The following is a 13,465-nucleotide window of genomic DNA, read 5'->3' as shown; positions in this document are numbered from 1 at the left end:
GCTCGCATTAACAACCAAAGTAATAGAGTAATAAAGGGCTTTTTGGTATAAGCCCCGCCCCCAACTGCATGGCCACACCCCCAACCATGGCTGGAACCCCACCCCCAGGCCTTAAACTCATCCTATTATGTTAACAAACACAAAAATAAGTATGATATATAGACTTTGGTGAACATAAAGTGAAGAATGTCAAAATGTCAGAATTTAGGCTATGACTGCAGCACATCCAACAATAAAGGGCCAATATCCGGAATTGCCCAAGGGATATCACCGGACACCCTCTCTTATCTTAATGAGTAGACCTTGGACAACAACAAACAGCAAAAAAAAAACTTTAACCGACGAAGCCAGGTTCAGCCAAATTTGGGCCTTTGGCTCCCGGACTAAATGCGCTGCTCTGTAGCCTACGGATGCAGGTGCATCGAAAGTGTAGCTACTATGTATTTTTCGCTGTTAACGTTTTAAAATTAAAATTGACAAATTAGGTGAATGTCTACGTATGTGTGACGGCTTTGTAAATAATATTAATGTAGAACTTTTTTTCTAGATCTATTTTTTTCCATTGTCCCGGGATTGTCCCAGATATGATAATTTTGTGTCCCGATGACATTTTTTATGGTCCCCGGGACATCGGGACACCGTTAGTTTCGAGCGCTGCCGCGTTTGTCGTGACGTCACGTGAAAAGGGTCCATAGAGTGTATTTCTGATTAGTTTAAAGTGATCTTCATTGAAAAGAACAGTGCTTTTCTTTCAAAAATAAGGACATTTCAAAGTGACCCCAAACTTTTGAACGGTAGTGTATTGCTGAAGGTAAAGTGTATTTTGAGGTGTTTTTGTTTTTTTCCAGCTCTGTGTTTTGACCTTTACACTGAACAGTCTTGTGCTTCAGGCAAAGTCAGCTGGGCATACGTTGGGTTTTTAATGCAGGTTTCAGTTTCATACAAGCTAAGACAAAATACTTGTTTTTTATCAGATTGTGTGGAATATCTGGCACAGTGGTCATATTTATAAAGTGTCAGAAGCACAGCAGATGGCTGTTGTTGGTTCAGGTGCTGTATGACTACAGTTTAATGATCAAATAATATTCAGGCTTGTGCTCACCGTAGCACACAGCTTTCACCATGTTGTCACTCCCTTTCAGTCATGACGTTTGCCATCACTACATATCTCTCTTGTTTTCCATCTCCCACCCAGTTCAGCTGAACTGATATTTATTTAAAAGCTGCCTCAACCTGCATAGTGTTAGTTCTTACCTTAGAAGAAGAACTCAAATAAAATTTAAACATGTTTCATTACTGTGACACATTTAGGTTACAGGTAGACCTGTCACAATTTTGGAATTGGAAACTGTGATCCAACTAATAATGTAAAAGTGCAAACCACATTACTGTATTATCTGTCCATCTGTCTGTTGCTGGGTTTCAGTCACGTGACTTTTCTTAGCGGTTTTACCGGAAGTGAAATAGCCGGTGGTGTAAACGGCCGCTGTAGTGCAAGCAACTAGCGATAACTTATCAGAGTACGCTCGTAATCTAGAAGCCACTGTTCGCTTTAGATATATTGAGGAGATTGCTATGTGCAATGGAATCGACCCGTACAGTCTGGGAAAGAAGGATTTGTCATATGATCTCGAAAACGACCCTTCAGTCGAGTTCCCCGACATCTCGAACTATCTGGTGTTGCAGACGTCCTTCTACACCGCAAATTAGATGAAAGTATGGAAGAGTATAGAGGCTTACAACTTTTTTGTATGTGGCTGGGTAAAGGACCTCGGTATCAAGTCGCTGCCGAATGAATCCTGTATTGTTTTTGCCTGTGTAAGTATGTTTGTTTGTTTTTTAAGCTTTTTGTTCGCATCTTTATAACGAAACGCTGCAAGTTGAAGTGTAAACAAACAGTTGGCTTGATTCTCACTTGTGTTGGCTCTTATCTCTCAGGTAAATCATTCACAAAGATCATCAGAAACCCCTTTAAAGACCTGGATCTTAGTTAAACAAGACGGAGAAGTGATCACGGTGCATTGTAACTGTATGGCTGGGGAAGAATTTTGTCGCAACCTTCATGCATATGGACTTTGTGAGGAGTGAGGAATAAACAAAGAAACAGCTGGGGACTTTAGCGCTTCGTGACTTTAAAAAAAGTACCGTAAAATAACGACACAGTAAGAAAAGTCCTTGGAAAACACTAAGGACATCGCTGAGAGGGAAATACAAACCTTTCACCAAGTGATCACTGCAAACTTGAGCATGCTTTGACTCGGCTCTCTTCGATTTCAGTGAGAGGTTCAAAAGCCACATTTCTCGACGTTTTTTTTTTGTGAATTCCTGTGTTCGTTCACCCTTTTTATTAGTTCACTGGGAACCCTGAAGAAACTTTTATCAGTTTCATGGTTTGATCGATTCAAACAACCTAAAACAACGCAAGCGTAAGGCATTTTTTATGTGAATAATGCACCTTCTTCATACAAACGCTTTGTCAACTGAGCTTTGGTAGACCACCAGTTAAAGTTTTGAATAACTAATGAGGCGGATGTGACGTCACGTGAAACCCAGCAATTGCCGTTCTCATAGTTGAGGGTCAGCGATCCGTGAAGCTGTTAACTAGCTTCCCTGAAATCTCTTGGGAGATTATAGCACACCAGAGGGACCCAAACCCTCATCTGGTGGCAGGTACACATACACACCTATGGGCAATTTAGAGTAGCCAGTCGACCTAATCCACATGTGGGGGAAACCGGAGTACCCGGAAAAAACCCACGCAGACACGGGGAGAACATGCAAGCTCTACACAGAAAGGCCCCTGTCGGACACTGGGCTCGAACCCAGAACCTTTTTGCTGTGAGGCGACAGTGCTAACCACTACACCACCGTGCTGCCCCTACTGTATTATACAAGAGGTTATTCAACAGTAAACAAAAAAATTTGTAATAGATTAAAGGGCTGATGACACAAACATGACTCTATGCAATTTCTTAAATAAACTATACAACATGGCAAACATGTTAGATTTCTGTTATAATTACATGAAAAGAAGCTGTTGTTACGTGAATATCCAACTTTTAATTACACAGCGCAAGAAAACTGGGTCCGTGGCTCGCGGCCATGTTGTGACGTCAGCGGAAGAACACGCTGCGGTTCACTGGCTGTTCTACTCTGGTTCTACTCAATGGAAATGGCGCATGAAAACGCCGGTGAACCCTCTAGTGCTAGCTCTTCCTCTTCTGGGAGTCTAGAATTGTGTTGATCTCTTCCGAATAGAATCTATGATAGCCTACCCTCTTTACCCTTTGCCTCTCGTTGCTAGGCGGCAGTTACATGAAAGCCGCAAGCTTTCACAAGCAAATACATGACTGATATCACGCCGACTTTATGATTACATTTATGATTATCATGTAGAATCTATAGCTCTACGTACCTTTATCTTATGTCGTTTCACAACACATGTTCTGACAGGAGGACTGTCTTTGGATCCGGCATAGCTACTAGTAGACCCCCTCCGGAATACTGGCAGTGTTGCCAGATTGGGAGGTTTCCCGCCCAGTTGAGCGGTTTCAAGTGCATTTTGGTGGGTTTTGAACATATTTTGGGCTGGAAAACTTCAGCAGTATCTGGCAACACATACTGCTGATGTTTTCCAGCCCAAAATATGTTCAAAACCCACCAAAATGCACTTGAAACCACCCAACTGGGCGGGAAACCTCCTAATCTGGCAACACTGTGTAGGCACTGCTGATGGTAGTAACACACGTTTGTGCTGAACTGAACACCCAAGAGATTCTTTTAAGCTGGGAAGGGTGTCAAAACAATCCAAATCGAAGTGTTCAGAGCACAGGACGGATGTTGGTGAGGGCCCCCACTTGTCACGAGTGCGCCTGACTTGCTTCACCCACTTCGCATGCAGCTCGGGATCTCTGGGAAACTTGAATAAACTTACCCCATCCTTGTGGGTTTTGGAGCAAAAGCCGGCAACACAACGTGAAGGCATAATAACTATATATATATATATATATATATATATATATATATATATATATATATATATATAATGTATAATAATAATACTAATAATGACAAACTGAACACCTCTCGCATCAACAACAAACTGGTAAGTTAGGAGGAAGGTTCTTTCGCATATAGCTCCTCCTCTTTCGTCTCCTGGGTGCTGCAGCCCTGTCAAATTTGCCCAAATAGCCGCGTTTTTTATCATAACTTGTAAAATAGGCGCCTTCGTGAATTAATATATGGATCATCGGGAATTACTTTTTATGTTATAAAACATCGCCAAAGATGTCAAAAACGTGTCATCAGCAATTTAATGTAGTAAGCCAAAAGCAGGTCATGGCTTTTTATCTACAAGAGGTTTTGGAGATTGAAGTTACAACTCCATTAAATGTTACTGTATTACACAACACAATATTCAGCTAATTCAGAGTTCAAAGGGTTTGACTGAGAAACATTATAGAAATATATTGTACAGCAATTTGATTACACTGATGAACCTTGTGTTTATTGTGGGCTTGTTCTGCCAGACTGATTACACATATGACAACCAGGGCTCAGGAAAGGAATAGAAACTAAACCATTCACTCTGACTAGAACCAATATTTTAACATTTCCATTCTTGCATTCTCGCCCCAGCATTGCATTCCTAAACATGGAAAAATATAAAATCCTTTGATACAGTCTGTATGTAGTGTTAATGGAATAGAATAGTTTTGGAAAGTTATTGGACCTGGCAGCCGTGTGTGTATTGATAAGGACCTGTCCACACAAGCAAATAAATGGAGGCTATGGAATTTTACTCGCAGCTCTCTTTCCATGTTAGGATCACTAAATTTAATGCTATTGGGGGCACAACAGATTTACCTTATTTATTGACCTGGTTACTGCTGTTTCTAGGAAATTGTCATCCACTTTCATTTCCTTCTGAAGCTGTGGTCTTGCCAAAATCTGCACACGCTCATGGATGAGCATTTCTCGACACCGATTTGATATTCAGTACTCGGAATTTTGTCACGCACCTGTTAAAAATACCGTCACTATCATTATGTTCTGTTCTATTTGTCAGGATGCTTCTTACATTGACAGCATTTTGGGTGGCCTTTGTGCACACATGCTTCATTTGGAAGAAGTACAATACTGCTGTTTCCCAAGGTTTCTTATTAGCCCATTCTGTATTAATATATTTCCTATATCAGCCTACGAGTAGCAGAACAAAAAAAAATAAAAAATCACTGAAAGTCTGTGAGTTTGAATCCCAGCAACACCACAGCCATCTTTGGCTGAGAGACAGGAAAACATAATTAGCCCTGCTCTCTGGGTAGGGACCGAATTACTCGCTTCCCCCTGTCGATTAAGGTGACCCAAGCCAATTGTGGGCGTCTGTGAGCTGTTAGTGGGCAGTTAGCATCCCCTCCAAGCATGTCTGGCTGCCCAGCAGCAGTTTGAAAAAACGCAGTAGAAGAGCAGCATACAGTATCTCAGAGGAAGTACAGTATGTGTTAGCTCTCATCCTTCCCAGATATTCCTTAACCTGTGGCAAATATATAAGATGCAGAAATGTAGAATAACGATGTGTGAAATAGTGTCGTGCCTATAGAAAGTGCAGTGTAAAATACAGCATTTGCTGTAGCATAAAGGGACCCAGAGAACTTGTTTAACTTGGAGCGGGTTCCAGAATTGCCCTGCCACTGAGCGCTGAGTTTAAGTGGTTTGGCTTTTTTCAGTGCGATTATGCTGCTTCAGCAGCCGGTACTGTTATTGTACTCTCAGAATACTCTATTTTACAAATACGCTCTAATTAAAGCCACTCCTGTGCAGGAAAAAAAAAATCACCACCCATGCTTTCTTGTTGTTCTTTGTGCAATTCCGACACATGCTTTCTAAGAATAAGAACTTCCAGTTTTGCTTACATTATGCTTTTCTTTCAGGTGATTGATTACATTAACTGCCCTTAAAGGGAAACTCCACTCTAAAAGATTTGATTTATATATATTGAGGCACTGCCTAAAAGTGGAGCTCCTGATGAGTCTCATCTCATCTCATTATCTCTAGCCGCTTTATCCTGTTCTACAGGGTCGCAGGCAAGCTGGAGCCTATCCCAGCTGACTACGGGCGAAAGGCGGGGTACACCCTGGACAAGTCGCCAGGTCATCGCAGGGCTGACACATAGACACAGACAACCATTCACACACACATTCACACCTACGGTCAATTTAGAGTCACCAGTTAACCTAACCTGCATGCCTCTGGACTGTGGGGGAAACCGGAGCACCCAGAGGAAATCCACACAGACATGGGGAGAACATGCAGACTCCACACAGAAAGGCCCTCGCCGGCCACGGGGCTCGAACCCAGACCTTCTTGCTGTGAGGCGACAGCGCTAACCACTACACCACCGTGCCACCCCTCCTGATGAGTGTATGAGCAAAATATTTTCAAAGGCACAAAATCAACCTGAATAGAATAATAATATTATCGCATATGCACCATTGAATAGCGTACTGTAGTGTATTTCACATCAATAAATTGCTGCATTGTCTTGTGACAGTGATACCAATAACAATTATCTGCATCACAGTTACGAATACATATTATTCCTTTCTTTGACACCGCATGCCATGTGCCAGAAACACCACTACGACATTTTTTATGGAGTGACTCTGCTGGGTGCCTGGTGGACAGCAGTGAACCAGCGCTTTCACTTTACATCATTACTATATAGTTACGATCGAATATCAAACTTGATATGTCAAACAGTTATCTAGTTACGTCTGGCACATCCACGTGCATGTGTGCGCAGCACCATGAGGACTAATTACCATGTACCTGTTCCTGATTAGAGTGCAATCACAGCACATACAGTGCCTTGCGAAAGTATTCATCCCCCTTGGTGTTTGTCCTGTTTTGTTGCATTACAAGCTGGAATTAAAATGGATTTTTGGAGGGTTATCACCATTTGATTTACACAACATGCCTACCACTTTAAAGGTGCACTGTTTATTTTAATTGTGACACAAACAATAATTAAGACGAAAAAACAGAAATCTGGAGTATGCATAAGTATTCTTATTCTTCTATCAGTATTCTATAAAGTCAATACTTTATAGAGCCACCTTTTGCTACAATTACAGCTGCAAGTCTCTTGGGGTATGTCTCCTATTAGCTTAGTACATCTAGCAACTAGGACTTTTGCCCATTCCTCAAAGCAAAACTGCTCCAGCTCCTTCAAGTTCGATGGGTTGTGTTGGTGTACAGCAATCTTCAAGTTATGCCACAGATTCTCAATTGGATTAAGGTCTGGGCTTTGACTAGGCCATTCCAAGACATTTAAATGTTTCCCTTTAAACCACTCCAGTGTAGCTTTAGCAGTATGTTTAGGGTCATTGTCCTGCTAGACTGTGAACCTTCGTCCCAGTCTCAAACCTCTGGCTGACTCAAACAGGTTTTCCTCCAAAATTGCCCTGTATTTAGTGCCATCCATCTTTCCTTCAGTCCTGACCAGCTTTCCTGTTCCTGCAGATAAAAACCATCCCCACAGCATGATACTGCCACCACCATGCTTCACTGTAGAGATGGTGTTCTCAGGGTGTTGGGTTTGCACCACACATGGTATTTCCCATGATGGCCAAAAAGTTCAATTTTTGTCTCATTTCACCAGAGAATCTTCTTCCATGTGTTTGGGGAGTCTGCCACATGCTGTGGGGCAAACTCCAAACATGATTTTTTAAGCAGTGATTTTTTTCTGGCCACTCTTCCATAAAGCCCCGCTCTGTGGAGAGTAGGGCTTTAAGTGATCCTATGGACAGATACTCCCATCTCCACTGTGGATCTTTGCAGCTCCCTCAGTGTTATCGTTGGTGTCTTTGTTGCATCTCTGATTAATGCCCTCCTTGCCTGGTCTGTGAGTTTTGGTGGGCGGCCTTCTCTTGTCAGGTTTGTAATGGTGACACATTCTTTCCATTTTGCTATAATGGATTTAATTTGTGCTCCCTGGGATATTCAAAGTTAGGGATATTTTTTTAATGACCCAACCCTGATCTATACTTCTCCACAACTTTGTCTCTGACCTGTTTGGAGGCTCCTTGGTTTTCATGTTGCTTGCTTAGTAGTGTTGTAGAGTCAGAGTCCTTCCAGAACAGGTTGATGTATACAGACATCATGTGACACATCATGTGACACCTTGATTGCACACAGGTGGGTCTTAATCAGCTACTTATGTGACTTATGAAGTAAATTGGTTGGACCAGCTCTTATTTAGGGGTTTCATATGAAAGGGGGTGAATACTTATGCACACTCCAGAGTTCTGTTTTTTCATCTTAATTATTGTTTGTGTCACAATAAAATAAAAAAAAGTGCACCTTTAAAGTGGTAGGCATGTTGTGTAAATCAAATGGTGCTAATCCTCCAAAAATCCATTTTAATTCCAGCTTGTAATGTGACAAAACAGGACAAACACCAAGGGGGATGAATACTTTTGCAAGGCACTGTACATATAAGGACTCTCAGTAACACACAGACTTTGTAAAGTATACGCTTTGCACCTTGCATCTGACATTACCAAGCCTTGTATTTTCTATCACTTTTCTGGTTTTGACCCTGTTTGTGTTTTTGGACTGTGAGTATTGTATTATCTCTGATATCCTGTCTGTGCCTCACTCGACCACTGTCTGTTTTTCAACTCTGCCTTTGTCTCCGTTTTGGCTCAGTTTGTTAGTGTGTTTTCAGTAAAACTCTTCCTGCACTTAAATCCGTCTACCGCTCTTACGTGACAGAAACTGTCAACTGTCCAACAAGCTAGTGGACTAATAAAACTCTTTTAACAAGTTTTATATTAAACTCTTATGAATATTTTCTGTAACATGTGTTCGTAAATAATCCCATGTAATTCTTAAAAAAGCAAATTAAAAATAAGCGCTGGATAAAAACCCATCTATCTTACGTAAATAAAGATACACATTTTGTTGTCTGGTGGTCAAGTGTTTATGAGATACGTTGCCTTGCATAATCGGGTTCCCTGTGGTGGTACACGTTCGTACGGACAGATGTCGTACGTTCAAAAGCCATCAAAAATCAGGTCGAAGCATTACCATATTCTCTTCTCGCTTTGCACATGGGGAGCGCCGCTATCGAAGTTTATAATGAGTATACTCTCTTACATAGTGGCATTCAAGAGTTATTTGCTAATCAAATTCTGAGTTGAATTTTTTTGGTTTCAGGTTTATTTCATTAACCCAACTAGTGTACTTTTTTTGTACTAAGGGTTGTTTTACAATCAGGGTACGCAAGCTAAAAATCACATTTAACACTTATTATCTTCAATATCAAAAGGCTTGACTAAATAAACTTGGTTGTTTATTGTAGCCCTGTGAACGCTCTATTTACCATGCAAAAAGAAATTTGGTGATAACGTTATTTTTGGTGAATGTATGGCAATATATGTCATATTTAGCAAAATTACTCGTGTCATTTAGAAAAAGTGCTTTTTTGACCACAGGTAGCTCCAAAAGGGATGCACTTAAATCATTCTTTATACCATAAAACACATATTTGGTTCCATATCATTGGAAACATAGTTAAGTTTTAATGTTGAATGCCAGTAGGTTTTCAGACTATTTTGATCAAATTAGTATGTAATTGTGTCAAAAAAAGTCCTCTCCGAGACAGCTGATTTTTCAATATAAAATAACATATCTAAAATGATTATTTTCATCCTAAAATGTGGTCAGGATATTGAGATATAAATATTAGAAACAACTAACACAAAGCTTACAGCCTTATATTTAAAAGCACTATGGAAGTAGTGGATTCTGAATTGTCAAAAAAAAAATGTCCTCTCCGAGAATCACTTCATTTGTTTCTCCCAGCCCTGCTTAAAGCTACACTTAATCTTGTTATAATACAAACTATTGCACATGCCTATGTTCATATGTGTATTAATTTCCAAAAGTGCAGATTTGATAGGTTTTTTTTTAATTATTATTTGAATTTTGGGGGCGGCACGGTGGTGTAGTGGTTAGCGCTGTCGCCTCACAGCAAGAAGGTCCGGGTTCGAGCCCCGTGGACGGCGAGGGCCTTTCTGTGTGGAGTTTGCATGTTCTCCCCGTGTCTGCATGGGTTTCCTCCGGGTGCTCCGGTTTCCCCCACAGTCCAAAGACATGCAGGTTAGGTTAACTGGTGACTCTAAATTGACCGTAGGTGTGAATGTGAGTGTGAATGGTTGTCTGTGTCTATGTGTCAGCCCTGTGATGACCTGGCGACTTGTCCAGGGTGTACCCCGCCTTTCGCCCGTAGTCAGCTGGGATAGGCTCCAGCCTGCCTGCGACCCTGTAGAACAGGATAAAGTGGCTAGAGATAATGAGATGAGATTTGAATTTTGGACCCCTGTGACACAAACTTTGTACCCTGATTGTAAAACAACCCTTAACAATTTCCTGGGTTACTACCCTCTGATAGTGATTCTATTGTGCATTAGCTCAATTAAGCGCTATTGTAACTGCGGTGTCCCCTAATGTCAGAGCAACTTCTTTAACTTTAAGTCCCTGGGGCTGTCAGGATCAGTACACGCCCATGGCAGATAAATAGCTTGCTGCCAAAAAGGACTTTCTCCAGCACTGTTTATCAAATTTTGTTTGGGGATGAACACATTCCTAATACTGTTGCGATACGGATTATCTGTTTATTCAACCTAACGTTACCTGATGTGGAGATAACAGGAATGTGAGCTACAGGTTATGTGGTCTCAAAGCAACTACAGACGTTATTTTTAATTTCTCAGGGTCTAGTCATGGTTTGCATTTTCTGAAATTGTGCCCCAGTGGCTACAATATTAATGTTCTGGATAAACTAGGCATGATGTTATAGTTTACATTTGTGTATTGCATTTCTCTGTAACCTGTAGATACATAGAGATGTTACTTAAAAGTAATTGCATGACTGAGGCCATCACAAGGAGCTGTATCCCCTTCCGTATTTTGTTGAGGCATGTATATTAGAAGACGAATTATTTGTCACATGTACACACAAGCATAACAAAATTCCTTCTCTGCATTTAACCCATCTGAAACAGTGAACACAGACATGCACAGTGAGCACACACACACATACCCAGAGCAGTGGGCAGCTATGCTACAGCACCTGGGGAACAGTTCGGGGTTAGGTGGCATGTTCAAGGGCACTTTAGCCATGATACAGAGGGAGGGGAAAGTGCTGTTCATTCACTCAACTCCCCTCTCATTTTTCCTGCCAATCCTGGGAATTGGACCGGCAACCCTTTGGGCCCAATGCTGCCTCTCTAACTTTCAGGCCATGGCTGCCCCAATTTTACTAAACTACATGAGTTCTAAATAGTAGACTTATGTGGAAGGCCTTCTGAGCTCTCAGCAGCTAACATTTTGCATTGCAGATTGAACACTGTACAGTCTAATACAATACAGACTGACCTTTCTGCGTGTTTGAGAAGGAACAGTCTTATCCATGAAATATTGCTAAGCACTATACTAGTCGAGCCAACACACACACACACAAAAACCATGTAGATTAGTAAGCTCTGTTTAAATTTGCACATGAACCAGTTGTTTGGTGGTGTACAACCTCGATTCCAAAAAAGTTGGGTGGGACAAAGTACAAATTGTAAATAAAAACGGAATGCAGTGATGTGGAAGTTTCAAAATTCCATATTTTATTCAGAATAGAACATAGATGACATATCAAATGTTTAAACTGAGAAAATGTATCATTTAAAGAGAAAAATTAGGTGATTTTAAATTTCATGACAACAACACATCTCAAAAAAGTTGGGACAAGGCCATGTTTACCACTGTGAGACATCCCCTTTTCTCTTTACAACAGTCTGTAAACGTCTGGGGACTGAGGAGACAAGTTGCTCAAGTTTAGGGATAGGAATGTTAACCCATTCTTGTCTAATGTAGGATTCTAGTTGCTCAACTGTCTTAGGTCTTTTTTGTCATATCTTCCGTTTTATGATGCGCCAAATGTTTTCTATGGGTGAAAGATCTGGACTGCAGGCTGGCCAGTTCAGTACCCGGACCCTTCTTCTACGCAGCCATGATGCTGTAATTGATGCAGTATGTGGTTTGGCATTGTCATGCTGGAAAATGCAAGGTGTTCCCTGAAAGAGACGTCGTCTGGATGGGAGCATATGTTGCTCTAGAACCTGGATATACCTTTCAGCATTGATGGTGTCTTTCCAGATGTGTAAGCTGCCCATGCCACACGCACTAATGCAACCCCATACCATCAGAGATGCAGGCTTCTGAACTGAGCGCTGATAACAACTTGGGTCGTCCTTCTCCTCTAGTCCGAATGACACGGCGTCCCTGATTTCCATAAAGAACTTCAAATTTTGATTCGTCTGACCACAGAACAGTTTTCCACTTTGCCACAGTCCATTTTAAATGAGCCTTGGCCCAGAGAAGACGTCTGCGCTTCTGGATCACGTTTAGATACGGCTTCTTCTTTGAACTATAGAGTTTTAGCTGGCAACAGCGGATGGCACGGTGAATTGTGTTCACAGATAATGTTCTCTGGAAATATTCCTGAGCCCATTTTGTGATTTCCAATACAGAAGCATGCCTGTATGTGATGCAGTGCCGTCTAAGGGCCCGAAGATCACGGGCACCCAGTATGGTTTTCCGGCCGTGACCCTTACGCACAGAGATTCTTCCAGATTCTCTGAATCTTTTGATGATATTATGCACTGTAGATGATGATATGTTCAAACTCTTTGCAATTTTACACTGTCGAACTCCTTTCTGATATTGCTCCACTATTTGTCGGCGCAGAATTAGGGGGATTGGTGATCCTCTTCCCATCTTTACTTCTGAGAGCCGCTGCCACTCCAAGATGCTCTTTTTATACCCAGTCATGTTAATGACCTATTGCCAATTGACCTAATGAGTTGCAATTTGGTCCTCCAGCTGTTCCTTTTTTGTACCTTTAACTTTTCCAGCCTCTTATTGTCCCTGTCCCAACTTTTTTGAGATGTGTTGCTGTCATGAAATTTCAAATGAGCCAATATTTGGCATGAAATTTCAAAATGTCTCACTTTCGACATTTGATATGTTGTCTATGTTCTATTGTGAATACAATATCAGTTTTTGAGATTTGTAAATTATTGCATTCCGTTTTTATTTACAATTTGTACTTTGTCCCAACTTTTTTGGAATCGGGGTTGTACTTAACAGAGTAAGGGAAAGCCAGGGGTTATATTTCTTGAGGTTGAAGAAATATATGTTGAGATGCTTGTTTTTCAGCAGAAATCTCTTTTGCTGCTTTCTTGCATGATGAAATGATTATTGCAGCAGATCCATCTCAGTCACCAAGCTTATTTGATAGGTACATGACTTTTGATTGCTTAGTGGAGGTGGATCCTTTCCAAAGAGCATAGACTATGAGTTTACACATGCACGCATGCACACACACACACACACACACACACACACC

General features: G+C 41.2%; 1 protein-coding gene across 4 annotated transcripts in view; it reads left to right on the top strand.

Moving 5' to 3' along the window:
* mbnl2 (muscleblind-like splicing regulator 2) overlaps positions 1-13,465 on the top strand; it is a 72,880-nt gene that overhangs the window by 39,491 nt on the left and 19,924 nt on the right. The window lies entirely within an intron of this gene.

This window comes from Neoarius graeffei, chromosome 9, assembly GCF_027579695.1.
Source record: "Neoarius graeffei isolate fNeoGra1 chromosome 9, fNeoGra1.pri, whole genome shotgun sequence".
Taxonomy (NCBI): domain Eukaryota; kingdom Metazoa; phylum Chordata; class Actinopteri; order Siluriformes; family Ariidae; genus Neoarius; species Neoarius graeffei.
This window is presented reverse-complemented; position numbering and strand designations above follow the sequence as displayed.